The following is a 13,843-nucleotide window of genomic DNA, read 5'->3' on the forward strand; positions in this document are numbered from 1 at the left end:
AGAGGATCCTACGGTGCTTTGGACGGAGAAATCTTTTTATTTTACTAGGATTCAATCTTACCATTGACTTGTCCTTTTAAAATAGAGTCCAAATGTGACTTGAGCCTTCTTAAAAAGTGTTACTTATTATTTAAGAAATAATATCATAAGTAAAGGACAAGCAATGAATCCTACTATTTCAATAATAATAATAATGAGAAAGGTATCATTGCCATTCCTTCCTTGCCGAATTATGCCGTTGATTACGGGCGTAAAAAAGAACGAAAAAGTAGTTGAACTGGATTGGACAGGAACCCAATCGATAGATTCGGTTCGATTTATAAGCGGTTAGGTACGTCAACGATTTTTTTATAATCAAAACCGGTCTTAAACTAGTGTGTTACTAATTTTCATATTTTGAAAACTGATTTAAAGTGAATCTGACCGGTATATATATTTATAATTTTTTATATTATATTGTGTATATTATATGCTAAATTACTACTTAATATAATATGAAATTTTAATTTATTATTCAAATTTATTAATATTATATTTCTTAATATAACATATAAATCTCAGTCTTAAACATTAACATTAATATTAAATTATTAATATAAACTTACTTTTGGTTTATATATATATATCAAGGATAAATAAATTTATAGCATAATCAAAAATAATATATTTAATATTTTTGTAAATACATTTTTACACATTTTATATATACTCATATAAAAAGTCTAGAATTTATATAGACTATAGTTAAACTCAATACTATATTAGTATGTGTTAATTATTATAAAATAATGTACTTATATTATAATATAAATAGACTAATAGTTTAATATATGTAAATATGATATTATTACTAACATATATAATCTGTAAAACTAGAAAAATTAGACTGGACCAGACCAAAATTGAAAAAATCAAAAATTTTAGTTTTGATAGTTAATCGGTTAGGTAGCAATTCTTAAATTTTCAAAACCAATATATACGGATTTGATTCTAAAAAAAAATACAAAACTGAACTCAATCCATACTGTTGACGTAGAAAAGACACTGAAGTATATAGGTATCTCTCTAGCTCTGCTGGTTCGTAGTACAATTGATCTCCCTCCAACGTGTTCCACGTGAAAAACAAATGAATTCAGGAGTACTCCAAGCATCTCGAGGACTTGTTCTATGATAAAGGAATTTTCCCATATACGTGCTCTCACTCACCTTAGTTATGGACTCCATCCTTACCAGTTTCAAGTGATAAAGGTGATGATCCAAAATTCTCCACATAGAATAAAAAAGAAATTTTGGCAATAATTATCCTAGAAGAATCCTGATTCGAAAAAATTGCCTGAAAGATTTTTAATAGTTTCTTTACGCTTGCTCCGAAAACAATCTTCAACCAAAATCCATTCCTTGCTTCGCAAGTCTGCCAAAGGATAAAAAAAAGAGAGAAAGTTTATATGCAAACCTTACCCCACATATATTCACCTAATTAATATATGATTTGTCAATATAACCTTTATATCTTTATGTTTAAAAAATATATGTATGTTTAAATAAAAAGATAAAAACAACAAATCATAAATTGATTAGGCCGTGGATATATGTTTGGTGCAAGACTTCCACGTAACATTTCTAAAAATAAAAAAAAAAAATATATTCCTAAGAAAGTATATATTTATAAGATAAAGAAATTTACAACCGTGAATTATACAACCAATGCGTAATCGCTTTGAAAAAATTGAATAAAATATGGGACTCTCATGGAAAATATTAATTTTGTAATAGTAGATTCTACTCTTTCTTAAAGTGATTATGCTGTGTGTATTTCACAATTGTATGAATATTAATTAGTGTCCCCCTTTACTCTATCACACCCCACAATATTATAATGTATGTTCCCACTCAACGGCTAAACCCCTGTATATATAAATAAATGGTACGCCTCCGATCATCATGTGGGCGTTATGAGTACTTGAGCTTCTTCCACTCTTTTAGGAGCAAAAAATTCATGTATCTATCATTGGATTATTCCGACCTGCTCGATATATAATCAGTGGCATTTCTGCATGCATGCGTGTAAGTGTTCTGATCACAGCTCATCTCTCAATTGAAGACTATAATTTGCTTCGCAAGCTGAAGTACGTACGACAACTCGTGATCAAGTGATTCATATTTTTTTTAATGGCACCAAAGTGAATTAGAGGTGAAGTACCCTTTCCCAGGGAAAATCTGATATTGTAGCTACTAGCTAGCTAGCGAATTAAGGTGAATTAGGAATTAGAATGTATTATTTGCATGCGATTCATCACTAACTTACTTACGTACACACATGTTTATTAATTATCAGTACATGGCAATGGATCGTAATGCTGCTTAATTTTATATACTCCTAAATTTTATTTCACTCGCAGAAATGGCGCCATTCTTAGTCCCGGCTTCTTACAGTGAAAGTCGTGAAGAGCGGGGCAAGTACTGGCATAGTTTGGACTTGGAGCGGCCGGGAGGACAACGAGATGATAGTCTGCCTGCAGGAGAGATCAGAGGTATATATTTAAACAGAGACCATCATGATTTTCACACTTTCCACACGTGCACTGTTGCGAGTTCCATTATAATTGTTTTTGTAACATAAATACGTAGAGTATTTGGATGTTTATGTTTTTACAAATCTGAGTCCATAATTTTTAATTTTCATAACATTGATACTTAAGAATCTGATGACTCGAAATGAAATACTTCCTCCATCCATCAATCTTCCGTTAAAAGCTAACCTCAAGCTTGTCGATGACATACAATTAATAGTCTGTTTCAATCTTTGATTCATTACTAACACATGCATGATGGAGTAGTATGCTGCATCCAAAATTCAATTAAAAAAAATACAAAAACATTAAAATGATTTTAAGAAAAAGAAACTTTAAAAAATACGTGATAAAATCCTAAAAATATATTTTAAACTATAATAATCATAAAATAAATCCAAAAGATTAATAAATATAATAAATTAATATATCCTTGCTATATTGTAAAAATTGTAAAGTTTTTTACAATTAATATATTCAATCTTGTTTAATACCCTTGCTGGTCGATGACATACAATATATTAATTAATAGCCTGTTTCAATCTTGTTTAATTTTTTAACTTTTAGATATATTGTAAAAATTTAGATTTTTAAGATTTTCTTATTTATTTATTTATTAATTTTTTAATTTTTACATTTTGAAATATATTTTTATGTTTTTTAGAAATTTTTTGTTATTTTTATACCATGCACTTGGCAGTGCTCCCATTTATTTTCTAATATAAACTTCTTCATTATTAATTAACTTTGTAAAATTTGAAAATCTTGGATCCAATTTATAAAATATGAAAAGTCAGATACTGATTTTGCATTTAAGCCTCTTTTAATTAACAAACATACTAATTAACAATCTAATTAAAAACAATTGTGTAATTTCTCTTGAAATAAGCTTCCGACATACTCTATAAATAATTATCTAATTTACAGAATTTTTATTTATTTTTTCAATCCAACTTCTCTTTTGGACAACTCGTGATCAAGTGATTCGTATTTTTTTTAAAAGGCACCAAAGTGAATTAGAGGTGAAGTAGTACCCTTTCCAAAGGAAAATCATGATATTGTAGCTACTAGCTAGCTAGCAAAGGTGAATTAGGAATTAGAATATATTATTTGCATGCGATTCATCACTAACGTTCGTACATGTTTATTACTTATCAGTAAATGGCAATGGATGATGTTGCTTAATTTTATATAGTCCTAAATTTTATTTTTCACTCACAGAAATGGCACCCAAGCTAGTCGTAGCCGCAACTCACAGAGAAAGTCGTGAAGAGCATATTGAGCGGCGGGCACTACAAGAAATTAGCCCTTTTGCAGCGTTTTTAATTATGCTGCAATTAAAATCGCTGCAATAGATATCCTTTTGCAGCGAAATATTACTCCTTGCAAGATTTTTACATCGATCCACGGTTTAATGAAGCGGGGCGCTTCACTTAGGTTTTTACAGCGAAATTTGAGTCTATAGCGACGACAAAATGCGTTGCAAAAAAATACTTCTTGTAGTGGCATAATATCGTTGCTACTGGCTACGGGCGCGAAATCGGAGGAGAATTTCTTTTTCCCCCCCCAAACCTTTGTTACCGAGTTCAGAGTTCTCCACTTCGCGCCTCTTGCCCATTTCTCCTACCTTCAGTACCCAGGAGACCAACTTCATATCTTCGGCTGGAAATCTACCACCATTGTCGCTTAGGTTCCGAACCCTACAATCTCCACCACCTCATTTCCCTTTCGCGGAAGCCACGGTCCTCGTTTCCTCCCCATCCCGCTGTGTGGGTTTGTGATTTGAAGTCGGTGTGATTTTATTCTGGGGTTCTCTTTGCATCGGACGTTGCCATTGTCAAACCTAACAATTGTTGCAATCCTTCCGTCACCACAGGTATTGATTCTACCATTCATATTCCTCTCTCTGCCCCTTCATCCGCAGTCGCCCATTTGCATAAATGGGAGCTTATTAGCTAATGCAGAGGTTATGGTAGATGTTGCAGTCTATTGACGCCATTATTTTCGCTGAAAATTTTTTTATTTCATTTCATTTATATCTGCATTTTTTGATCGCTGAAGATGTTGGTTGTATGAAATTAGGCCTAAATTTACTAGGTTATAGTTTCAAATTGCACCGTAACCGCTGATTGACATTCCCTTTTGCTTGAAATCCCTAATTATCCAGATTTTAGGTTAGGATTTGAATAGCATCGAAAAATTGGAAGTGAGAGAGGGCTAATTTCTTGTAGTGAGAGAGGAGAGACTAATTGTGTGGTAGAGGAGATAGAATTAACGGGGGATGACAAAACTTTGTAATACATATGGTTTTAATATTCAGGCTAGAAAAATGTTGGTTAAGCACATGCTACCTACAAGAAATTAAGCACTATGTTGTCATCGTCAACATATTTATAGGATTGGAAAGATATATTTGGTCATTCTAAGTTCTAACGGCCATATATATATATATATATATATATATACTGATTTCATGATTATTAACATTAGATGGAATTTGAGATGCATGCATGCCATTCATGACAATAACACAAATGATTTTAATTCATGTGTCATCGAAGTAGGCATCATTACATGCAGGTTGAAGACAAAATATTGTCTCATGAGATTGCAAGCAAGAAAAATAAGATTTTATTAGTTTTCATAAATTTCCATTTAAGGGGAATTATCGACTTTCAAGAAACATCTATGTTGGTTTTAGTTTAAAAATAAAAATAAAGCAGTACTGTTGAAAGTGTTATTTTGTGAAGCTTTGATACTTTTAGCTAAGCTTGTTGTATCAATCATGGTTTGGCATCCATGTGTAATATGATCCCTATGTTTCGGATATGAAAAGCCATGGAATTTGACAGTTAAGTTTGTAAATAATGGCTTTGTATTTTTAGTTCTTTCAAATTATATATATATATATGGATCTAATTAACGTGATTTCAACATGCATGTGAGATTATAAATATTATATATATAATTAAGGTGCCCTTTACTTGCAAGGTTTGACTTGACAAACTAAAAGCTGATAATTTCTCCACAAACATAGAAGGGGAAATGGAGAAAACCGTGTCTTCGTTTTTCCAAATTACATGCTCAAAGGTTAGATGACATGAGCTCCTCTAGCTAGATGTCGAGTAGAATTAATTTGGATCATCTACTGTCAAAAGACTAGGACTTGCAATGATAAGAGAAAGATGAGAAAGATAAATACATAGAGTAGATCCTATAGCATTTACATTTTCTGTTATCTATCTCTCTCCAAGATTCTCTGTCCATGTGATCTACCAAAGAAATTCTTTACTTGATACTTTGCTAGGTGGCTGGTGGCAGATGTATGCATGGTTGGTCCACCTGCTAATATGTCACATGTTTATTTTTTTCTTTTTGCATTGCATAGGAGTTCTTGGTGCCACTTCTTTTACTTTATAAAACCAGCCCTATGAACTTTATATTTTTTTCAAGAAAATTCATTGAAGTATATGAGTTCCATGCCTTGGTCATAGATACACTTTGTTGTGTATGTCTAGTGCCACAAAGACGTCTAAAATTTTTCTAAGCTTTAGTTAATTTTTATCACTGAGTATGGTTTATTTTGAGAAGCAAGTGAAGTTCAATATAAACTTTTTTCCAATGAATGAGAAGCAGTATATGTTTAGTACATTATTTATTCTAATTATTTCTTTCAAGTAGATTGCAAATACTACATTTTGCCAAATTATTGATGCACCCTATATTCTGCCTAACTCATGAGTTTGTCTTGCTAGTGTTTTTCTGGTCTGGTCACCATGCTTGTGCATACCCTGTTTCTCTCTCTCACTTTACAATTTGGCTCTTCTTGGATTTTTCTACCATCTCTAGCTCTTTTCTGACATTTTCCTGCATCTTTTCGTCATTTTGGTAGATAAGTGTATGACCATTTAACCAGCCAGCCGACCTATAAATGTGGAAATTTACTTAATTTTCATTTCAATTGATCTGCCATGTTGTAACTCACAAGTTCCATCATATCTGTCCTCTGTTTTTTGGTTTATTAATGTTAATGTGATGCATGGTGGAACTTAAGGGACCATTGCAGCGATCAATCTCAATAAATGGAATATGGTTTGCAATGTTTGCATAAGTTGTTCTGCTAGCATACAATAAACTGTTTTTTCACATCTAATTCTAAACTCATCAGTCTTTACCTGACTAGCTGAATGCCATAAACAAAAATAGTTTACTATTGGATTTATAATATGATGCAAATGAAGTTATAAGTGATATTGTAATTTTATTATAAACATTGAGAATTGTGTATATTTTCTGAATCTTGAGATGTTTGGATGTTGAGATGGGATGAGATAGATTAAGACCATCTCAACATCCAAACATCTCACCTCAGCAAGTCTAATACACCAAAATTTACATACATATATATATATAGGAGTACTATAATTGCATGCATGGATGATGAAGTTCATATGTAGCAAATTAAGAAAGGTCGACGGCAAGTGGGGCCAGGCTGCCAGGATACGAACGAGGTAGAAGCTGGATTCTGATCGAGGATACATGCTGAAGGTGTGTAGGGGGTGGAAGAAAGATGAGGACTGAGGAGCACCTCAGCTTAGAGCAGGGTCCCATTAGATCACGAGCTTCTTGCATTCAGTTGTGTATATAAGTGATTATTATAGATGACAGTTGACACAAACACAACTGCATGGGCAGGACAAAAAGCTTTCACCCACTTAGTCTATCACGTTAGATCATGACACTACCTCCTCATGCATGCATGTTCGGTTCTTTGATATCTCTTTCTTGGTCTCTCCCCAGCAAAAAAAGCTAATTAATGATAATATAATAATGAGGATAACTCAATGCACTATACATGTTCATGATCATGACCATTCTTTTTACTTATTTTTCTGTGAAAGAAAACAAGTACATTCTGATGTATCCTAAGGTAAAAATGTATCAAGATTTTCTACGGAAAAATCTCTAAATGTGTTAAAGAGAAAAAGATAAGAAAGAGTACCAGAAATGTACTAAGAGCCTGGCATATCATAAGGCCATACTGATAGTTGTTTTCTCGTATATATCTATAGAATGGCTCTAAATGCTTCATGTAAAACTAGGAATATCACGTGAGATTACTTTAGCATTTGTATCTTCTGCTAACCACAATTTAGTGGGTGGCATGGAAGGAAGCATGGAAAAAAAAAAAATGGTCATTGTATAGAATGTCAACTTTCTGCCGTAATGTTGGCCAAACAGAAGGCAAAGCGTGAGAGGTTTGGCCTTGTTAGGTGGCTGTGATCTCTCAATTACAGGCAATATATAGTGGTGAAATACTGGAAGTCCTAAGGTGTTCAAAAGATAGAAAACTTATGTCATGTACATTTACTTTATAGTTTGGATAAGTGAGAAAGTGATTATCTTGATGCTCGGAAAGATCAGATATTGAAGAACTTTTTTGTGGCATTTATGGATAATAAGAAACCAGAAAGTGTAGCTAATTTATGAGACAAAGCAGAAATTAAGCCAACTAATTTTACATGCATTTCAAGAAGCTGCATGTAGAAACATTCCTAAGATTAGTGGAGGCCAGAAAGCTTAAGGCCCCATTTGGGTAGTCGAATGTTCTGAAAAAATTAGTGCACTATTCATTAAGGTTAGTTTTTATTTTTTACATATTGAAAACTATTTTTACTAATATTCATTAAGGTTAGTTATTATTTTTCCTTCATGTTTATCTATGTATAAAGTAGGAGCTGGCTTAATGCTATAATCCTTTTTCATGTCTGTGAGGCTCTAGGTCTCCACTGGTCATAAAACAGAATCACAGTGAGAGATGCTCAGTAGCAATTTGTCAAGAAGGGCTCACTCTCCAAGACTTACCAAAAAAAAAGCTAGGCAACAAAATTGGGTAGCCTAGTCATAAGTGCACTATGCACACAGAGAGAGAGAGAGAGAGAGAGAGAGAGAGAGAGAGAGAGAGAGAGAGAGAGAGAGAGAGAGAGAGAGAGAGAGAGAGAGAGAGAGAGAGAGAGAGAGAGAGGTGCTAAACACTACAGCCTAGTAAGATACTGAGAGAGGTGCTAAACACTGCAGCCTAGTAAGATGCTGTGGTGGTTCACATAAATTTGCAATTGTGTCTGTTGCTGAGCAGCCTTGGTGTTACTTTCTCGATAGAGATAGACAGTGACACAGATAGTAAGTGAGAGTTCTAGATACAAACTGAACATAAAACAGACTTAAAGATATTCTATTAAAATATCTTTCGAAAGCCTAGCACAGATCCCAAATAGATTGTGTAGATGATAGAAGCGAATAATGATCAATTCTTCAAGAAAGTAGTGAGGCTAGAAATTATAGAGCATCAAAACCACTGAAAATTTCCATTAAAGAAGAGTTAAGTGTCGATGGAAGATATTTTTCTGATTATACCTCAGAATTAAACAAATTCAACTACGCTTAAATTCTATGGGCATTTAAACTCAAAGACAGAATTGACTAGCATAGACAAAATGGGTATATTAATTTCTATGTTAGAATTGGACAAGGTATGCTAATTTGAAGTGGTTGTTGGATTGAAAATTAGTGGGTACATGGAGTTACTATGTTGAAAAGACTTTTATTGAAATGAATAGAAATTGTCCTAAAGCCTGAACCATGTAAGACCAAATGTTTGGCTACTTGAAAACATACACACACAGCCCATAACTATTAAATTGTTATGTAAAATTATCTTTTGACAAGCTCAGATTTTTGTGGCCCCAACCTTCTCTTCTTTGTGAATTATGTCCAATGTTGTGGTATGGTTGAGATGGGAATTTTTGGTCAATGTGTATGCTGGGTATAGAAAAACCAGCTGGATTCTGAAAAATCCAGCTTCGATTCTTTCAGCATAGACTTTAATTTTGTTGCTACCTTAGAATCACCACATGATCATTAACTTCTCTACTAAAAAACGAACAGAACCCTTAAACTCCATATATGGGCTTTTGTTGCTTGTGGCTTGGCTTTCAAAATATCTAGAATTTGTGTTATTCTAGCCTCATGTGGAGGACCTTGCTGGGTTTTGATCACTCCTAAACTCTCTTGCTCTCTCTCAAGCACATACTAAATCTCTTGAAACGTCCATCACCTTTTTCACAACCTCCCTATTATTGCCCAAGTACCTTCGTTTACAAGTGCAGTTCATTGAGATATGTTTGCAATTTCTTCATTAAATCATTGTCTTTGTTTTAAATAATTTAAGTACTAAAGTATACCAACAACAAGCTTATACAACCTCCATATCAATGGCCTTTCTTCTTAGCATCTTTATATGCATTCCTACGCCATATACCAACAAATATCCCAGATAGTACAATGTTTAACATGATGACATATGCTGCAGCACTTCAATACTCCTGGCATAGACACACCAAAAGTGAATACACAACCTTCATCATTCTCTTACGACAAACATGACAGTCCTGGTTAGTATAATCACCTCCATATTCTTTACCCATCTATCGTATAGCTAATGACAACCTTAAAGGGAAACCTTATATACTAATATGCTGATTTCAACCATTTTAGATGGACAAAAGCTGGATGCACTTGCCCAATAGACTTCGATCACCTGCATATGCCGAGGGGGTTAACACTTTCCTCAACCTGGCATGAAACCATTCCGGAGGAAGTGATCGCATTTGATGTCCATGTCGTTCATGCTGTAACACTCTCTTCTTGCCTATCTTTGATGTGGAGACTCACTTGTTCTTGAATGGGATCAATCCAAATTATACCTAGTGGATCTTTCATTGGGAGGAGGAAACATGAACTTTCAATGACGACGACGACGATAGTGTTGCTGATTATGCCGATGACTACATTGATGACATGGACCATATGTTAGCTGACATTCAGGCAGGCACATTTGTTGATGTGCCCCAAGATCATAGTAATCCATTGCCAACTGGTGGCGAAAGACCAGATCCCTTTCCAAGTTCATCTTTTAAGTAGCTACTAGAGGATGCCCGCCGTCCACTTTTTGCTGGTTGTACAAAATTCTCAAAACTATCATTCATTGTGAAGTTGTTACACATTAAGACACTTGGTGGGTGGTCAGTAAGGTTGTTTGATATGCTACTTAACTTGTTACAGACTGCCTTTCCTGATGCTGAATTACCACATTCATATGAGGAATCAAAGTCATTGGAGTGGGGTTTGGGTATGAGTTATCACAAAATTCATGCATGTCCCAATGACTGCATCTTATTCTGGAAGGAAAATGCTAATCTTCATAAATGTCCTACCTGTAAGGCTTCAAGGTGGGTGCCTAATACCCACAGGGCTCGTCTTATCCCTCAAAAAGTGTTGAGGCATTTTCCTTTGAAACCAAGATTGCAACGTCTTTTCATGACTACAAATATAGCCCGTGAAATGAGATGGCATAAAGAGCAACGACCAATCGATGCGTCCAGTTGAGACATCCTGCAGACGCAGAGTCCTGGAAGAGATTTGATGAGGACCATAGTTGGTTCGCACAGGATGCTCGCAATGTTAGGCTTGGCCTGGCAAGTGACGGTTTCAATCCCTTCAATAATATGGCTAAACCGTATAGCATTTGGCCAGTATTTCTGGTACCGTATAACTTGCCACCTTGGTTGTGTATGAAGGACCAATTCTTCATGACATCCCTCATTATTCCTGGTCCAAAATCTGCGGGTAATGACATTGATGTTTATTTACAACCATTAGTCGATGAGTTGCTTGATATTTGGGAACAGGGGGTACCTACGTATGATGCTTCCACGAAAGAAACCTTCATGTTGCACGCTGCTTTAATGTGGACAATCAATGACTTTCCAGCATATGGGATTCTTTCTGGGTGGTCAACAAAAGGAAGATTGGCTTGTCCATCTTGTAATGAGGGCACTGACTCCAATTGGTTGAAGTATGGTCGAAAACATTGTTATATGGGACATCGTCGTTTCTTACCGTCTGATCACATGTGGCGAAAGAGGAAAAATTTGTTCAATGGTAAAGAAGATCATCGCATTCAACCAAGAGTTTTAGAAGGATAAGATATTTTAGCTCAACTTCTGATGCTTAGGGATGTGCAATACGGTAAATCTCATCGAAAGAGAAAACGCACCATTGAAGAGTTGAATTGGACAAAATATAGCATTTTCTTCAAACTAGCGTATTGGGTAACCCTGCGTCTTCGACATAATCTAGATGTCATGTATATTGAAAAGAATATTTTTGATAACATATTGTGCACTTTAATGAACATAACTGGTAAAACTAAAGATAATATCAATTCTCGACATGACCTGGAGATTTTGGGATTCAGAAAAGAATTACATTTGAAGTATGATGGAGAACGTGTTACAATGCCACAAGCATTGTATACATTACACGGTGAAGAAAGGAAGAAATTTTGTTAATGGCTGGCCGATGTGAAATTCCCAGACGGATTCGCTTCGAATATCTCGCATTGTGTTTCTGTACGAGATTGCCGAATCTCAGGGTTGAAAAGCCATGACTGTCATGTTTGCATGCAAAGACTACTTCCTATTGCTGTGGGGGGGGTTTACGAACTGATATTGCATTGGCCTTGATTGAACTGTGCACTTTCTTCAAGGGGTTGTGTGCTCGAACCCTGGATGTTTACCAAATATCCCAGTTTGAAACTGATATTGCCACAATTCTATGCAAATTGAAGATGATATTTCCCCCATCTTTTTTCGATATCATGGTCCACCTAGCAGTCCACTTACCCCGTGAGGCCATACTTGGGGGTCCAATACAATATAGGTGGATGTATCCATTTGAGAGATATCTCGGCAAGTTCAAGTGGTATGTTAAGAATAAAGCCCGACCAGAAGGCTCAATAGCCGAAGCCTACATTCACACTGAATGCCTGACATTTTGTTCATTGTATCTCCAAGATGTTGAGACGAAGTTTATTCGAAATGACCGCAACATTGATGGTGAAGTCGAGAATATAGATGGATTCAAAATTTTTAACCAGAAAGTTCGGCCCATTGGTACAGCTACCAACAGGCAATTATCTGATTAACTCCTAACGGAAGCAACATGGTACGTCCTCAACAACTGCGCTGAGGTTGGACCCTACCTAGAGTAAGCATCCATTATCCCTCAAGTGATCACAATATTTGTTGATGGCTTTTTAGGACATCTCCATTTATGTTGTATGTCCTTAGCGTATCTTTCTGAAATTGCTGCATGATTTTGTGTTCTCCAAAATGCAGGGAGCACGCCGAGAAATGTAGGGTGCACATCCCTAATTGTATCGATCAAACACATCGTACTAAATTTCCAAATTGGTTGAAGATACGTGTAAGTTAGCTCGCTCCCTTTATATTTAGATGAATTCGACCCTTTCTGACTACTATAAAGAATCTATAAGTGATGACTTTCCACCAAAATATTATTGTAGGTTCAGGACCACCGTATCACCAACCCAATTGAGGTGACCGATGATCTATATGCATTAGCCTGTGGTCCAGAACGGTGGGTTGCATCCTATACTGCTTGCATTATAAATGGCAAAAGATTTCATACGAAACAACGTGAACTTCGGTGCCGTACACAAAATTCAGGGGTAGTGGTAACTGGGGATGAAAATACTAATAATGTAGACTTCTACGGTGTTATTAATGAGATCGTGGAGTTGCACTACATGGGTTGGCGGCGGGTGTACTTGTTCATGTGTGACTGGTTTGACGTTGGTGATCCGAGACGAGGGGTACGAGTTGATAACCATATGACCAGTATCAACATGGATAGGACTTGGTACAAAGATGAACTATTTGTGTTGGCATGCCAGGCTTCCCAGTGTTTTTACATCAGAGATATAAGGGCCAAAGGGAGATGGTTTGTGGTGCAACACTACACGAACAGGAATGTATATGACATTCCATCGGTGCCAAGAGTGTTAGAAGATATTGATGGCTCCTCGAGTGATGATGATGCATATCAAGAAACTGAGGAAACATATAATTATGCACCATTGCAGTGCGATGCATGTCCAGTGTCAACTCCACTAAATAGGAATGACATAGAACCTATATTGATTGATGCACGAGAAATGACAAGTACGGCTGGTCAAAATGCGAGTTCGACAGACTTTATTGACGATGGCATGATGGATTCTGGTTCAGGAGATTATTCTGATGATGGGGAATATTCAGATGAGGAGGACCTTTCCACAGACGATGAGTCTCTATCAGCCTAGGCAACTGGCTATTACTCGTAGTGGAACTGCTTGCGTAATTTGAGTTTAC

General features: G+C 35.5%; 1 long non-coding RNA gene across 2 annotated transcripts; it reads left to right on the forward strand.

Annotated features, from left to right (window-relative positions):
• The first annotated feature begins 1,925 nt into the window (after positions 1-1,925).
• LOC122278892 lies at positions 1,926-7,432 on the forward strand. Of its 2 annotated transcripts, none has more exons than XR_006229378.1 (3): positions 1,926-2,064; positions 2,400-2,531; positions 3,792-7,432. It is a non-coding gene; the product is annotated as an uncharacterized LOC122278892 (long non-coding RNA). The 2 variants fall into 2 exon arrangements; XR_006229379.1 differs by having other exon boundaries at positions 1,930-2,191.
• Positions 7,433-13,843: the final 6,411 nt, after the last annotated feature.

The sequence above is a fragment of the Carya illinoinensis genome, chromosome 10, assembly GCF_018687715.1.
Source record: "Carya illinoinensis cultivar Pawnee chromosome 10, C.illinoinensisPawnee_v1, whole genome shotgun sequence".
NCBI lineage: Eukaryota > Viridiplantae > Streptophyta > Magnoliopsida > Fagales > Juglandaceae > Carya > Carya illinoinensis.